The 18889-nt window shown below is 35.5% G+C and overlaps 1 long non-coding RNA gene across 1 annotated transcript; it reads left to right on the top strand.

Moving 5' to 3' along the window:
- The first annotated feature begins 935 nt into the window (after positions 1-935).
- On the top strand, positions 936-17815 carry LOC119191085. The gene is made up of 3 exons (XR_005113376.1): positions 936-1133; positions 17228-17315; positions 17681-17815. It is a non-coding gene; the product is annotated as an uncharacterized LOC119191085 (long non-coding RNA).
- Positions 17816-18889: the final 1074 nt, after the last annotated feature.

Genomic DNA, 18889 nt, shown 5'->3' with positions numbered 1-18889 from the left:
GTGATTAGTTCTCGCAGTTGAAAGAAAAACTGGATATTTCGGCCTTTAAAATTTCGTCGTATTAAATTTTAAAGGCCGAAATATCCATGCATATTAATTATTTTACGTTTTTCTGTCAATACTTGTTTAGTTACCCAGATTAAAATGTATGAAAATGGACGTATAAGATATTATTTCATACATTTTTTTTTTTGACATTTTAGTAAAGTTAAATTCATCGTTAAACGCAATTATTAATCATGGATATTTCGGCCTTTAAAATTTAATATGACGAAATTTTAAAGGCAGAAATATCCATGCATATTAATTATTTTACGTTTCTTTCAACTGCGAGAACTAATCACTAACTAGACGTGAATTTAAATTCTTTACTTGCCAATACTTGTTTAGTTACCCAGATTACAGGTGAAACAAAATGTATGAAAATGGACCTTGAGGTATCGCCTTAAGAAGACACGAGTATTCCAAATTTAAATTTATTTAATTTGTATTGAATAACGTGGTGAATGGTGCGACAAATTCCACCTCTGCTTATCGCTTGGAGTATAACCGTGAAGTTACAGATTGCAAATGCCCTTGAACGGGTATGGCGTCGGGAACACGGCTAAGTATTTTATCTTTCTTGTAAATTCCGTTTAAAACTTATTTTTCACATTCAAATAAAGATTTTTTATATTTTGTAATTGAAACATTGGTTTCCCAAGATATAGCCTTCGTCTAGTATGGGGACCCCTGATCATTTTAGTACTTATTTAAATTAATTCTCGTGATAAATTTAAAAAACAGTAATTTTAAGTCGTTGTGAATGATTTTACAAGAATCAATTTGTATTTTCATACATACGTAAGTTTTATATTCTTAACAGTCATATCACGATTCCCGGCGCTGTGAGAGGTACTCACGGCTGATAGCACAAACTTTGTTTAAACAAATCTAAATATAGTATCAAACCAGACCGTACTGGTGCGTTGTGAGTGAACAGATATTGGAGATGTTACTCGTTTTAAAAGTATTTGTGTTCGTGATTATCCGTGTTTTGTGCGGTTAGATTACATTTTGAAGTGAAATTCGCATTATTTCAACTGACGTGTGTAATAAGTGTGATTAGTGGCATACAAGTAGCAGTCTCTACAGTAAGTAATATATTTAACTAAGGGTTTAGTTTACAAAAGTTTAATGATAAGATATAACACAGGCAAAAGATAAAAGTATAGGTAACACATAAACGTGACAGAACATCCTCTACAATCACTAAAACCCTGGTTTGAAAATAGGAGAACTATGTTACAATATAATTATGACGTCGATTTAGACAAATACATAAGTATATGGCGCCTTTAGAATTTCGGTAATTACACGAAAGTCGATGTTGCATTCGATAGTTTGTCACTTTTCAAACGTTGTGGATTATAAAGTCAATTTAACGGTTTTTTTGCACTTGCGTCATTGTTATTCTAAAGGTGCGATATAAATGAGCATTCTGGAAGTTTTCGCAAGCGCCTCCTCAAAATCATGTGGCAAAAATTAGTTTAACAACCAATCAAACGTTTTATAGGCTCCTACATCATTATTAGCGCACGTTTCCATTCTGTTGAATTCATTTTATTATAAACTGCGCCTCTAACTGCTAATTTAGATAATAATTTTGTGACACACAAAATCAAAGTGTATCTACAAAATAACCCATTAGTTTGTTTATATTTCAGATAAAATCTTTTAAACCTACGATAATTTTATAATGCAGTATATACAGTATTATAATTAATTTGAAATTAAATTCAATAACAGTAACTACTCGAAGTACTGAAAAAGTGCCTATTTCATAATCAGAGCAAATGTTATTTATTGCGCAAAATAGTATAGGTATATAATTTACATATATCCATAACTAGCTTTTGCCCGCGGCTCCGCCCGCGTTATAAAGTTCTTCAGGCTAAAGTTTTCCGTTATAAATGTAGTAGTTTCCCGGGAGCCTATGTCCTTCCCAGGGTCTCAAACTGTCTCCATACCAAATTTCATCTTAATACGTTGTGTAGTTTTGAGTTTCACACGTTCAGACAGACAGATGCAGCGGGGGACTTTGTTTTATAATATATTTTTTTGAACTTTTAAAGTGGAACCATCCCGTCATACATCATTGTTGCATAACTTTAACCGTTTACGCAGCGCAGGCAACGGAAGCTCTCAACACTTATAAGTTTCCCCGTTTTTGCAACATGTTTCATTACTGCTCCGCTCCTATTGGTCATAGCGTGATGATATATAGCCTATAGCACTCCAGGAACAAAGGGCTATCCAACACAAAAAGATTTTTTCAGTTAAAGCCGGTAGTTCCTGAGATTAGCCATTACTGCTCCGCTCCTATTGGTCATAGCGTGATGATATATAGCTTATAGCGGTCCACAAATAAAGGGTTATCCAACACAAAACGAATTTTTCAGTTGAAACCGGTAGTTCCTGAGATTAGCCATTACTGCTCCGCTCCTATTGGTCATAGCGTGATGATATATGACTTTAAGCACTCCACAAACAAAGGACTATTCAACCCAAAAAGATTTTTTCAGTTCGAATTGGTAGTTCCTGAGATTAGCCATTACTGCTCCGCTCCTATTGAATATAGCGTGATGATATATAGCCTATAGCACTCTACGAACAAAGGGCTATCCAACGCAAAAATAATTTTTCAGTTTGGACCGATAGTTCCTGAGATTAGCCATTACTGCTCCGCTCCTATTGGGTATAGCGTGAAGATATATAGAATATAGCACTCCACGAACAAAGGACTATCCAACGCAAAAAGAATTTTTCGGTTTGGACCGGCAGTTCCTGAGATTAGCGCGTTCAAACAAACAAACAAACAAAGAAACAAACTCTTCAGCTTTATATAATAGTATAGATATGTACTATGTACAATCGGACAAGTTGGTGCTAGTACACTTCCAAACACATTTTGCTTGACCGGTCTAATGTCCCGAGATATTTAGACACGCCCCTGTCTCATATTTCACCAATTACGACAGTTTTGGAGATGTGCGAAAGGAACAGCAGATAACTATTATTGTTTACTTTAGTTGTATTTTACTGATTGACGACGCGCACGCAACTATTGAGTACCAGTAGTATTTTGCTCACAATTATTTTTTCGTTTACGGACACCGATATCTTGCCACTACGTAGACTTATGTTCGTTTACTGGACTCTTAATTACTTAGTCGCCGACCCGTCATGTGACTACTGCACCATGGATTATATATTCCGGGAATTAAATATTACAGTAAGTAAATCAGTCATACTATACTATATAATATTTTAATATTAATTTTAACTAGTGGACGTTAATATGCGTGGGAAAAATATCGTCAGGGCAGAGAACTAATAATTAAAATTTTGCAGTTTTGAGAAAATCGCGGTTTATGGCTTTTTTAATTATTGGTCATAATAATTAATTATATTTAAAGCCAACATAAACCACCATTTTAAGCTCTTTTAAATATAATTATAATATTATTGAGTTTTGATGAATACTTATTCCTTTAATTGTGTAAAACAGACTTCAATATGCTACTTATTATATTTTATATTAATCCTTAAGTTATCCTATCTATCGTAGGGTCAAATATCATTAGTCATTGTGTGTTTTTTTGCCAAAAATTAACATAGTGCTATTGATCATACTTGTAGTAATCTATGTAGTATGTTATTTAAGTTGCTTTACGAATAATCAAATGTCAAAATATTGAAAAGAAATATAATTTGAAAACTTAAAAGTACTCAATGCAAAAATAAGCTACTTCGACGGGTATACTCACTATACTTATAGGTGTTACCTATCTTTTCTTGATCCCAGTTAAAAATTCAGAGTTTTCGATATTGAAACAGCAGTAGCATTAAGCGTAACTTTTACCGTCAACTTTTAATAGTAAACTCTAATTTAATGTTGGGAATATATTAAGACAGGCCGGTAAGCCTTTTAGTCCAGTCAATAAGCTCAAAAAGGTGTCAATTTATTTATTATAAAGATCTAAAAATATGAGTGATAGCTCATTCGATTTGGATAACATGACGTCTAGAAAAATAATCTTTAGTGTTCATTGGCACTTAAAAAATACAATTGTTATTAAGAGGATAAAGAGGTTCTTCGATAACTTAAAAATAAGAAATAAGGAGGAAATTTCCAATTTAAATCCTCCTTATTTAAGAAATAAGGAGGAAATTTCCAATTTAAAGAAGAAGACGCCCGAAATTCTATCTCCTTTATTAATAATTTTTATTTAATGCCAAAAATATAGACGAGTATAAATAATTTATGGATAGGCGATAATTTGTTTTTATTACAGTAATATTGCATAGCCAACATTTTTATTGCTGCACATGTGCAGTTTAAAAAAGTGTAAAGATTTCACATAAAAAGGGTCTTTGTTAGAGGACGACATTTTTTATGTTTTTGTTAACCCGGTTCCATGTCGACGCCTTTATCGGAAAGCGGCGTCCATTGTTTATTGAATTTAGACGAGTTTAAAGATTTTAAGTAGTGGTAATATGATTTCTTACTAGAGTTTAACTATGTCGGCGCGTTTGTAAGATCCGCTTATAGACGTTTAAGTCCCACCCAGTTTAACCCAGAGGTTTCTGTTATTATTGTTTCTTTTACAACTACATAATATGTAGCACTGAATTAAAGTAGAATTACAATCCGATTTAATGCAAATTTGGGATTTTTATCTCAATAAAATGTGTGCAATTATGGAAAACAGAGCTGATTTTTTACTTAATTTGGATTATTTCGTACTTGACCCACGTATTTTGTGTCGGCCGCACTGGCGTTCTGCTCCCATATAAATTTTATTATTTTGGCACTGTAGTCATTACGTTAAAATATTATTAGAATAATAGATTTTAGTAATTAATATATAATTTAATTGTATTACAGAGAACCACTGTCCCTCGATGTATACACTAGGATGCGGATGAGAGCTTCATCGCCAACCGATCCAGAGCGCACACTCTACTCAACCTGCCTGCTGAGCGTATCAAACTTGTAATGAATACAATTAAATCATATCACTGAAGTAACAAAAAATGTGTTTTATTTACATAGACTTTCTACGAAATTTCATTTTACATGTGTATCTCATTATTTATTGGTGTTGCAAATATATTATCTACTATATTCGATTTTAACTTTTGATAATTATATATCATAGCGATATGTGCGTGAGCCTCATCGACTGGTTCACAAAACGAGCCTATTGAAATAAATCATTTTATTTGAAAGATTTGATTGTGAGATTTAAAAAAAATTATTTACTTTAAATATTACACTTAAAATGAACTCTGCAAATATAAACGTTATTACATTTGGAAGGCATCCCGAAAAAAGTTAAGTAATCTCTGAAAATAATTACTTACTGCAAATATTTTTTTTTTCAAATTTTCTTATTTTTAAAATTTTTCCCTTTATATCCGTAAATGATAATAATAACACTTACTTATGTAAAAAAAAAACAGGTAGTTATATCTTTTGACGAATCGTGAAATTATTTGTATGAATTACTCAGCCATGACTTTTCTTTCTTATTTTTCTTATCAATGAAGGGTCTAAAATTATTATTTAATGACTCCAAGTTACTAATTTTTGGCACATTATTATTCAATAAGTTTGAGGTTGGTTGGAATTTATTCGAAACATAAAACCAGCGCCCATACAAAAAACGGACATGTCCTTTAAAAGTAAATAAAATGTTCAAAAAAGCATAAAAACAATTGAGAAAAAATATAATAATTTCTAATAATGAAACGAATAACAATAATTTATGATTATGTGAATGATTTAACGAATTAAATAAGCTGTTTAAGTAATTTATATAATTCAAAATTCAATCATAATATGCAGCTATTAAATCGGTAAAAAATCCATAACTGTAAGTTGATTATAGACTTTGGGTTTTAACTCAGCGAAAACTAAATAATTGGCTAAAGAAAGTAACTAAAATTTACAAACTGGACATGTGCAGCAATAAAATGTTAGCCTTGCAAATACTACTGTAATAAGAATTCAAATCTACGCCTACACTTATAATCTTTAAATGCCTCTAAATTCAATAGCATAACAATCGACTCAGTTTAACGATAAATGCGTCCACGTAAGACCGGTGTCAATACAAACATTGATAAAAAATGCGCTCTTTAACAAACCATTTTTATGTGATATATTTATTCTTTTCAAACAACATCTGCAGCAATAAAAATGTTGGCCTTTCAATATTACTCTAATAAAAGCATATTACCACCTACACATAAAATCTTTAAACTCGCCTCAAATTCAATAAATAATAATCGCTGCATATCGATAAATAGACCAATTAACTACTTCAAAAAGGTGTTAAATAGTTCAAATTAGGATGAAAAAAAGGTATTTCGTTATTAACTCAAAAACTATTCATATTTAAGATAAAAAAGATCATTAAGAGGAAATAAAAAACAATATCTCCAAGAAGCTAATAATTTTAGGTCAATTATTTTAACTTTAATGTTAATACATAATATTTGTAAATACAGAGATTGGAATAAAATGTTATCGTCTAAGTTTTTGAAATAAAATAAAATAACAATTCAAATAATGAAATCTATTAACTATGATTTATTATTATAATATGAATTAAGTATTGAACGAATTGAATAAACTGAACAGTTTAAATTTTTACGATTCAAAATTCAATCATAATATTATGCAGCCATTGAATTTATTTAATAAATTAATTATAGACTATGGGTTTAAAGAGACCGAAAACTAAAAAATCGGCTTAAAAAGTAGCTAATCATAATTTACTAACAAAATATAGTTGTGACAAATATGGCGGAAATTGCTTTAAAATGATTATTTTTTAATACAACATAAAAGTTTGGTTTGTTAAAAGTTAAAAAGAAGGTAATCAGGCATATAATATGATATAAAATAATTAACATAATGTCGTTTCTTATTTATTAAAAAATAATGCCAAAAAATTTAACAATATAAACACTGTAAATCGCGATTGTCTCCAAACTATAAAACTTTTGTTATTACGTTCCTTACGCCGACGATATGCATCTTACAAATATAGGAATTATCGTCATAGCATAGACGTGCGCGCATCAATTTTAATTTCGTTTTCTATTATACACTCAGCAGCGGTTTGGTTGTGTTACGTAACGTCATTGCAGGTAGCCAGCAGACTTACGACTGATATCGATCTATGCAATCGATCCCAAACCCCGCCTCCCAAACGTAGTAAAACAAATTTGCCAAGTTATTTTGACCCTTAGGGTGGTCGACCGCCAACTTTGGTGATTGTACATATTCGTCTATAGTAATATTGAAACACGTTTAAATAGTAAACTATGACGTCACGCGGTCGTACATTTTTTTATCTCGCTTATGTCTGCTAAAGTATTACTTAGTTAGTCGCCCGCGTGAAGACCCTTTCTCACTATAAAAGTTCATAAAACACAGCGGCGACTTAGCGCCACCTGTATGACGCTAGTGCCATCTATTTATAAAACCAGACTAAAAACTTCATGATTTCCCCATGGACGCATGCTACTGGAGTAAAAAGTCTATGTGGTAATCCAAGACAAGGCCTAACCCTGTACCAAAAACCGTTCAGCTGTTTCTGCCTTTACTTCTAACAAGCATCCTAACGTCGGAACATTTTGATGAACTTTTGCATTTGTTATAGATGTAAGTATATCGCTACTTATAATAATATTATTATGGCAATGTAGTAGCAGTGGTAGAGGGTGAAATTTTTCAAAAGGTAGCCTGAGGCAAAAATAAAATTGGTTTAGGTAACATGTCGCGATCAATTTAGGGGCTGCTCAAGTATTACGTGACGCAATTTGGGGGGAGGGGGGGTCTTGTAAAACGTTACGATACGTTACAGGGGCTAGAGGGGGGGGGGGTTGATTCATACAAAGCGTTATGTAACATTGATTTCTTTTTATTTTAAAAGAATAACGAAGGTGTTTTAGCGACTTTCCGGTATTTTCCGTAAAATAATTGCGAATATTAGAAAAGTAATTTAACTTTAGAGTTACATAACTTTTGGAGGGGGGGGTGGGGCGTCGGCGTACAGGAAAACCACCCCTTAACAGGGAACAAAAACTAAGACAGATGTAAATAAAATTAAAAGGGAAGCCGGTAGGAACCGGGTTGTATGGTTGTTTTCTTTCTTCCCTGCCAGCCCGAGCTGGCTTCTTTGTTTACTAAGTATATTTTTCATTTATTTTATTTTCAATATAAATTGTCTTAGTTTATATAAGCTAATTTAATTAAGTAATAATTAAATATTCTCATGTACCTTGACTTGTCATAAGTGTAACTATGTTCGCCTACGTGATGAATAAAGCATTTTTATTATTTTTTTATTTTTTTATGGACGGTTCGCTACTGATGGGTAGGGCCTAGTGACGAGCACCCAACACGTGGCAAGTACAAAATAGCGTGTTGTCCCCGCCCATTCACGCACACAATGACACAGAGCGTCGGCGCGCTGCAGTCGGCTGCGGCTGTGTCTGACAAATTGTGATTGTATGTACGAACGCAAGGAAAGCAGCTCTACGCCGGACTCTACACAGTACTTACTAGTGCTCAATTCAATTTAAATCAGACAAAACTTCTCCCATACTATTTACCAGGATTGGGCAATATGTAATTAGATTAAAATTAACGATTATGATTACAAATTTTATTATATCTATACTATTATATAAAGCTGAAGAGCTTGTTTGTTTGTTTGTTTGTTTGAACGCGCTAATCTCAGGAACTACCGGTCCAAACTGAAAAATTCTTTTTGCGTTGGATAGCCCTATGTTCGTGGAATGCTATAGGCTATATATCATCACGCTATACCCAATAGGAGCGGAGCAGTAATGGCTAATCTCAGGAACTACCGGTCCGAACTGAAAAATTCTTTTTGCGTTGGATAGCCCTTTGTTCATGGAGTGCTATAGGCTATATATCATCACGCTATACACAATAGGAGCGGAGCAGTAATGGCTAATCTCAGGAACTACCGATCCAAACTGAAAAAATATTTTTGGGTTGGATAGCCCTTTGTTCGTGGTGAGCTATAGGCTATATATCATCACGCTATGACCAATAGGAGCAGAGCCGTAATGGCTAATCTCAGAAACTAGGAGTTTGAACTGAATAATTCTTTTGGTGTTGGATAGCCCTTTGTTCCTGGAATGCTATAGGCTATATATATATCATCACGCTATGCCCAATAGGAGCGGAGCAGTAATCGCTAATCTCAGGAACTACCGGTTCGAACTGAAAAATATTTTTGTGTTGGATAGCCCTTTGTTCCTGGAGTGCTATAGGTTATATATCGTCACGCTATGACCAATAGGAGCGGAGCAGTAATGAAACATGATGCAAAAACGGGGACAATTTATTAGTTTTGAGAGCTTCTGTTGCGTGCGCTGCTTAAACGGTTAAAGTTATGCAACAATAATGTATGACGGGATTGTTCCTCTTAAAAAGTTCTACAAAAATATATCATAAAACAAAGTCCCCTGCTGCATCGGTCTGCCCGAACGTGTTAAACTCAAAAACTATCCAACGTATTAGGATAAAATTTGGTATGGAGACAGTTTGAGACCCTGGGAAGAACATAGGCTCCCGGGAAAATATATAGCGTGATTTTTATAACGGAAAACTTTAGCCCGAAAAAACTTTATAACGCGGGCGAAGCCGCGGGCAAAAGGTAGTAATTTATAATTGGATTAACTATTATATTTTTGTAATCCTGATTGGTTAATATTACTTTTTTATTATACATTTAAAGAAAGTTAAATAAACTAAGAAATTGTACATAACATACATTTAGGTTTTTTATTTTAGTACGTAATCAGATTTTCAACAACATTTTTTAGTTAAAAATAGACTCAGGAAACGCTACAATTCAGTTTCTGTGCGATATACTTACCTATACTTTAAATTAGATTTTAGGACAACTCTCTTCAAACACGAACAAACGTGAAACGCGCTTACAGAAGTTATCATGTTGTACTACGATTAATAATTTTATTATTGTAATCTCAATTAACGATTGATTGCAATTACTGTGAACATAATCGGATTACAGATAATTACAACAGTATTTAATTTCGCCGTACACTGGTATACGTACCGGTCTATATAGGTTCGTAGAAAGCTACTCAACTATGTAAACAACAAAATTCTAAAGCTTGGAGGCCAGAAGGTAATACATCCCTTACCAGTTTCAAACAAATTGTCACTAAAAAAATAAACTGTAATAAATACGTAGCGCAATGAATTCATCAAAGATATGTGTACTGTATTATACTATGGCCTAAAAACTTTATTGTAATTGCTTACACTGTCCTTCGAAACATTTATAGTGTAGGTAGTAGGTACTCACCAAATATTTTCCAGCTCTATGAGCTCGTGGCCGCTGCTTCACGGCGGCGTTTCGTCGCGCACACGGCTTTGTGATCACGATGTTGGGCGGCGCGCGCGCCGGCCGCACACTCTTTACGTTTCTATTTCTTTTTTTACGCGTTTCATCCACAATATAAAAGCTCATATCCGGTCGAGCAATGGCTCGACCGGATATGAGCTTTTATATTGTAAACTGATTAATTATAATTATCTAATTAAAATTAAAAAATATTTTCGGTATCGCGACTGATTCCTATTGAAGTCCTCTGTGTTAATCAGGGCACTCATATATGTATCCGTATTTATAGGGGGTAAGGAGACGGCGCGGCGCGGCGCAGCATTCGCAACAATACGTAAAAGCATATCTAATCGGATCGGAAGCGATAGCGTCACGCGGGGCTACGGCCCAGACGGTCCATCATTGCATCACCTTGCATAAACGTGTTACCGTGGTTTTGAAGTCCTAATGCCAATTCTAGACACACACACTCACGTGTTTCAGTTACAAAATGTTCGTGTTCGGCCACAATGTGTAATTATTTGCACCAGTATGACTAGACGTGTTGGGGTAGGTCGTAGGCGCCGCGCTTGCATCAACTGTAAACTAGCAAATATGAAAGTTAAAATACAAATTACTGCGCAGCACTGCACTTTACCCTCATAATTTATATTTCGATGTATATTACTTTAATGATTAATATCCTAATAAAGGTACATATATTTGTATTCAGGCGTGTTGTAGGCGAACGTGCCACCAGGAGCTACCGATAGACACAGTTAGGGGAAAAGTAATTGTATTACAAAATAACGAATAGAAAATATAAATATAATTCATTCAGACAAAAATCCAAATTCAAATTAAATTTAAATGAAACTTTCGGAAAACTTTCAAAACGAGATTTTAGGCTATATACTTACACTTTTGATTATATTTTTAAAACAGTCCGTTTTTCAAACATAAACTAACGTGAAATACACTCGCAGAAGTGATTACGTAATTGCGATTACTAATTAATGTAATCAAGATTAACGTTTACAATTGATTTGTTAGTTTTTAGTTTTTACATGGTGCATGGTGGGGATTGCATTGTTAGTTTTTACATGGTGGTGAACTAAAAAAATAGCGAGTTCATTTTGAGTTTTAGCTAAGGGTCCACAGGTCCCTTGGCCTCAGGGGCCCCGGTGCTCTTTACTACCTAACCAAACGTATCTACGCCCCTGGCCTCATGAACTGTTCACAGAGCACAATTTTACAACGCTCACGGCGCGGCATGACGGCATATAGAGGCGTGGCCTCTGTTATTGGCTTAATTGTACCGTCACCACTCACGGCTCACGCCGCCATGCCCACGTGCCCAACGCTACTTCAAGCTTCGAAGATTTCATGAGACTAATCACCTTATCGATTAAGATTTTTGGCATTATAATTGAATAGCTGTAGGGTATAAGTGTATAGTATTAGTGTTATAGTCCAAACGACCGTCCGATCGAGCACATTAGCGTCTTATGTCCGTAGAATGACGCAATTAAGGTGCGCAAATACACATTCACGCCTTTTAACCCCGAAAGGATACGCAGAAGGCCAATTAGTGTAGTCACTTTTCGCCATGTCTATTCTGTCCCATGATTTAATAGACGACCCTATTGTGGCATCAAACACAAATACCACACCCAGGGTTTGTAGGCCCGAGGTTTGGATTTTTATATATAGTATCCTATATAGTATATACTTCAGTTTATCGCGGCAAATTAATCATGAAATACATAAGCAATAAGATAAATTTGATGTCCACAATACTTTTCCCCTACAACGTAACAAAACACTTGGCAACTTGACATTACGACCGAGATTTCTCATATCGGTTTGGAGAAAAATATTAATTTAATCCTGTTACTTATAAACAGTAGAATTGAAATTCAATGTTTTTATGAAACGTATGTAACTATTCAGTTAATGACATACAATAAATCAACAGTGAAAAATACGAAAAAAGGTAAAAATAAAATGCGACCTGCAGTAGTACCTACTACATCTCACATCACAGAAAAGATTGACTTCGCTAATTGTTGTAATTTTTATATTTTTATATTGCTTTCTAAATGCTACAGAAATGTTTCATACGTATAATATGTATGTTTCGAAAAAAACAGTAAATTAAATTCTACAGTGTATTAGTCATAAAAGTGAACTTCATTGTTTGTAAATGATCTGAGTGCTTTGAGTTATTTTACAGTGATTTCAGCGTGCGCGAAGTCAGTGCACATCGTTGCAAGATTAAACAAATGTAGCGGGACTCAAGATTACGTAATCATAAAGACAGCGATATTATATTAATATTGAGGCATATTAAGTTGTGGTTACATCTTGTGTACTTACAACCTTTTGCTAATATTATAAACTGATATTTTAAAACCTAGAATTTGGATGAAAATTTTCATACAGATAGACCGTATACTGGATTAACATTAAGAGCAAAGCTACTTATCCCGGAAAACACACCAGGGTACTTATAGGTACTGGAACTACGACTTTCCACGTGGTCCTGAGTCGCGTATCATTGTTTTATTCAACTTGTTTCGGTCTCACCCATCTGCACTTTTTAAATGACTGATAGCTAAAGGCGTAACTTTTACTGAGCCGCGACAGTTGCAAAGACATTTTGTTTTAAAAAGTAAAGGTAATTTCTAAGTAGGTACAAGTAAGTAAAACCACTAAGGTAACGGTTAGCGATATAGACCACTTACCCACACATAGAATGGGCGAGAGTACATACAAAGAGTAAAATCAACCAGGAAACCATTGTTTTGTTAATTAGCTTTATCTGCAATAAATTGCAATCATTTCTCGTAACGCGATCGGTGTTTAGCTGATTCGCCCGCCAGCGCACGCCCAGAGGCGCGGCGCGGATTCACGCAGAGTATTATACTGAGTTTACTCGTAGCTTTGTACGTCACTGTAGCAATCCACAGCACCATCTATTAAAAAATCCGATTTGAAAAACAGGAACAAATTACTATATTGTGTTTATCTGGGACATGTCTATCCGTTTGTCGAATTTCATCCAAATCCGTTCAGCGGTTTCTGCGTATTTCTATCGAATAGAAACATTCACATTTATAATATTAACAAGTTTTTTTGTGTATGAATACTCGTTATAATATCAGATACATACAGAAAGCTCGGCATGTTATAGCTATGACGTAACGTGAATCACGCGGCGCATGCCCACTGTGACACATAACCACCATGGCACCAACATGCAAGCACTGTTGTATTCCAATTGATGGATATTGTGACCTTCTTTAATTGCCATTATTCCATGAATGCTAATGTTACTGACGAACGTAATGCAGATTATGTAATATGTACTACACACCTCTCAGTCGTACAGGTCAGTGGTCACTCGTCTCCAGCAGCGGTCTGAATATATCACAAAACAAACCCCTACAGTGTTGGCATATCTTTTAAATTATTGTGCTTGTACAGTTTTATAACAACTTTCCCACTTCCCACTGAGATCAAATCTTAAAATATGGTTAAAATGCAATCTAGTTGTGCAATATATCGTTACGAAACCTTGGAATGCTAAGACTAATGTTTTCTATACAGCGGCGGCCAACTCGGTTGTTTATACTTATAGCATTCGTTTTAATTGAGGAACCAAACTACTAAACCAATTCAGAAAAAATATTATGGGACTAATTTGGAAGTAAATTGTTTCAGATAAAAAATATTTTCCAAATCGGTTAATAAACTACTGAGTTCCGAGATAAAAGATATTTTTAAAAATACGCGTCGAAGTGAGATTGATTTTTAATAAATTATTTATTAGCCTCAATAACCCGGTATGGGCAAGCCCCATCCCCTAAAATAGGTATTTTTATGAATTCATAATAATATCATACATATATATAGCGGCGATAGCTTAGTTGGGTGTGGATCGCTCTGTCGAGTCGAATGTCCGCAGATTGAAATCCCAAGGACACACACCTCTCACTTTTCTAAACTTATGTGTGTATTCTTTGTGAATTGCCGCTTGCTTTAACGGTGAAGGAAAAAAACATCGTGAGGAAACCTGCAAACCTCAGAAATTCTCTATAGGAATGTGTGAAGTCTACCAATCCGCACTAGGCCAGCGTGGTGAACTAAGGCCTAATCCCTCTCAGTAGTAGAAGAGGTCCGTGCCCAACAGTAGGACAGTATATAATACAAGGCAGATATTATTATTATAATATAATATGTATTTTAATCCTAAAATATTACGGACTTGGCGAGTACTCTGCATGAAGGGGCTAAAGATCTCTCCCGAAAACGCGATCAAACTTTATTGGTGAGTATTACGACTGTGGGACACTAACTGCCCGCAATGTAGTCTATCTCGAAGCCGCTTCATTATTCTAGTAATAGCAGTACTCGTCACAGCTTTCAAGGCTTGTTTAATCACCTTTTGCGACAGGCAAGGGATACCGTGGCGGCATTTTCAAGATGTCCCGATCCTCTGGGCTCATCCCCATCATCCTAACTACGGGCCAGAAAAATTTGCAATAATTTGCAATAATTTGCAGATGTCTACGCGTGGCTCTACCATGCGGCCAACGCTCTTCTCATCACGCGGTTGTATAAAAAAATACACGTTTTAGCTTTCAACGCGAACTTAATAATTCAAATACGTAAAGATGTACCTAATTATTATTGGCATAAGGTACAATGAGGTTTACTAGTTTTATAAACCACGCAATGGAGACATGCCACCGCGCCAGTTAGAGCGGAGATGCAGACTTGGAAAACGTAGAGTTCAGCTGTAGTAGGGCGCGATGCACAGCGACCAATCACAGCGATGCGGAGAGGTGTGGTGGAGGGCGCGGCGCCGCGGCATATTCGGCGCGTGCGGCGCGATGACTATCAGTCATTACAGTGTCTGCTCAACCAAAAGACAGTCGCATTCCGATAACATTTAATTAAACTATTGTTTCATTAACCCATTGACACATTTTTAAAACCAAATAATGGCGGGACAGCAATCAAGTTTCGAATTTGTGAATGAAATTCCTAAAAAAGTGAATAAAACCAGAAAATCGCGCCCAGCGCGCGTGTTCGCGCCTAAATTTGTAGTCTCAAAATAGAGTGCACGACAAACCGCTAGAAGAGAGCTTAATAGTGCCGAAACATCTGGTGAGTAACTATAACCCCATACCTATATTATTTAATTCAACAATTATTCAAAAGATTTGCAAAATAGTGCATAAAAGTGTAAGTTAGCGCGGAGCACAAATATTCTACTTAGGTAATTCTAGATGCGGTGAACCATGCAATATTTGAACAGTTACATTTTAATGCATTATTTAACTTCATCTGTTTTACTGTGTGTAATTTTATTGATTAGAGTTACGCAAAAATATTTAAATAAATTAATCAATAAGTTTCTTGCATTACCTTTATTATCTTACGTATAATTTTCTGTATTTTAATCGTAGTTTAGGTACTGCAATTATTATATGAGTATTACTTGAGAATTACCATAAAAATAAGTTTACACCCTCACATGTTTATGCAGTGTACTCAGATACTGAGTTCGATGATGGCCCATATCGTGTATGACAGTAGGTCTACAATAAGTAGACAGTACAGAGTTTCAAGGCCGTCCTGTGTCGATCGGTAATTTATGGCCAACACACGACACACCCTCCATAGTTCCAGGACCGTCTGTTTGACCGTTATCAGTTGTGTGCTCGAGCCACGATGATCGCTTAGTTCATAAACAAGAGTGCGTCTTTGCACTATTAGCAATTTCATGCGTCGATTGAATTTTCAGTTTACGTAAAGCAGGCGCTAAGGAGAAAAGCCTCTGTGTAAGCTACATTATTTATTTATAGAACAGGATGGCACATGTGCATCACTTTATGTTAAGTGTCCTTCACCATCCACAAACACACGTCATAAGAGAAGAATCACTACTAGTTTTGAGGCTTTAATAATCCATCCTAAGTTAACTCTTAATTATAGCGGGAAAAATGAAAATATTGCAAATGGCCGAACCGCCCACTTTGCTATGCGATATTGATCAGGCGCACCGCGCTTGCAATAAAGTGCACGATCACAATACACTCTGATGCTTGTATTTTATTAACACGAATTATTATGTCTTATGAATTTGGTATTTTATAATATTGTTATGATCCGATAGATTTTCAGCGGTAGTTGATTTTAGCATTAACAGTATATTGTTTTACATTTTCGTAGTAACTTGTTATTCTCATGACGAGGTTTCCGACTTACTAGTAAATTAGCATAGGGTATAGCGTGCAGCCATTCAATAGTAAGAAATATTAAAATAAAAAAATTACATACTTATTATATTAATAGCGAAAATTATTTCTTGTTTTTATTCACGACTGAAGCGCTGCATCTGTAATCCGCGCACGCTGTGATTAAAGCACGAGCGCGGCGCGGCGCCTCGTTTTTAAGGAAAATTGTATATTAATTATAAAATATTACAATAAGATAGTTATTTTTTTCTTTTAAATATGAGAAAGACGTGGTATCCCCGAGGCTCTTTAAGCAAGCAGTACCCGACACGGAGCCACCTTTGGCGACGAGGGCGCAGCGGGTACCTAGGCGCCTTCGCCACAATGTTCCATGAGACCAATTTCTGAATTTAGGCAGATTATGTAATCAATAAGCCACGTTTTACGTCGGCAAAGGATTTAGACGTGCTAAGGAGATAATACATAATATGTATTTATTGCCTAATCAATGTTATACTTTTTGTGTTTTTATAGTCGAATTTGCCCAGAGTCCACGGCCACAACTCAAAGATACCACGACTGGTGAAGGCAAACAATGAAAAGCAACAACCATTATCCGATGGTAAGTAAGTTTACTTGAGATTAAGGGTATTTCTTAACACTCAGGGTACACAGGTATGTTACCTTATGGTAAGTGGGTGCCTATAATAATATACATGGCCTCCGAGATGTGTCAGAGGTCAACCCCATAACGGTCACAGTTCTTAAACAATGTGGACTGCCACTAGACCTACATGGCAACAATTTTTTTTATTTATGTTGAATGATGAGCCGAGCATGCTGCTCGCCTGATGGTAAGAGATACGACCGCTCCCCCAAAAAAACACTACCATCTACCATCTACATCGCCAGTGATTTTAACCTATGGCAGCACTCACTGAATCTTTGTCAAATCTAAAGCTAATATGTTATGAAATATTTCCCCAGAGCCTGAGGCCGACGAGTTTGCCGGAGACGTGGAGGAGCCCGACAGCGCCGCGGACTCCGGCACCGACGTCGGACTCCTGGACGACAATGACGGCCCGCATGGTAACACAAATTACATTCCCTGCCCATACCCTCAAATGCCCTAAATTTCACGGATTTCGATATATCGACGGTCCCAAAGATCAAAACCACATCTGCAAAATGCTCTTTTTAAACGACTTCAATAAAACGAGGAGGTTATGAAATCGACGTGATTTTTTTTTTTGTATGTTTGTTACCTCAGAACTCGCTCATTTATGAAACGATTTGGAAAATTATTTTTTTATTCAAAAGAATTTCTCTCCAGATTGGTCCCATAACATTTTTTTTAACATCGCTTCGGTAGTTTGTTTTTAAAATTAAAGCTTTCCTGTGACGTATTTAGTTATGTTTTTGCATTGAGTTTGGTTGACTGTACTTCTCACATACTTATACATACAGCATAACACCTTTTCCTCGTGTCCGGGGTAGGCAGAGGCGTAACATTTTATCGCGATAGTCGTACTGTGTGTGAAACATTCAGTTATGTTTTTGGGTTGGGTTTAATTGACTCTAGGTCTTAGATACATACGTATATGTATATAGCATCACACCTTCTCCACTTTTTAGGGGTAGCGCGATAGTCGTACTGTGTGTGAAACATTCAGTTATGTTTTTGGGTTGGGTTTAATTGACTCTAGGTCTTAGATACATACGTATATGTATATAGCATCACACCTTCTCCACTTTTTAGGGGTAGGCAGAGATGTAACACCACAGCGCGATAGTTGTAGTATGATCGAAATATATCAGTTGTGTTTTTGCGTTAAGTTTGCTTGAATCTACTACTTACATAGATATATATAGCATCGACACCTTTTCCCCTTTCAGGGGTAGGCAGAGGCGTAACATTTTATTGCGATAGTCGTACTGTGTGTGAAACATTCAGTTATGTTTTTGGGTTGGGTTTAATTGACTCTAGGTCTTAGATACATACCTACATATATATAGCATCACACCTTTTCCCCTTTTCAGGGGTAGGCAGAGGCGTAACATTTTATCGCGATAGTCGTACTGTGTGTGAAACATTCAGTTATGTGTTTGGGTTGGGTTTAATTGACTCTAGGTCTTAGATACATACGTATATGTATATAGCATCACACCTTCTCCACTTTTTAGGGGTAGGCAGAG

Source organism: Manduca sexta, unplaced genomic scaffold (genome assembly GCF_014839805.1).
Source record: "Manduca sexta isolate Smith_Timp_Sample1 unplaced genomic scaffold, JHU_Msex_v1.0 HiC_scaffold_1014, whole genome shotgun sequence".
NCBI lineage: Eukaryota > Metazoa > Arthropoda > Insecta > Lepidoptera > Sphingidae > Manduca > Manduca sexta.
Note: the sequence above shows the minus strand (reverse complement) of the source record. Positions and strands in the feature narration are given on the sequence as shown.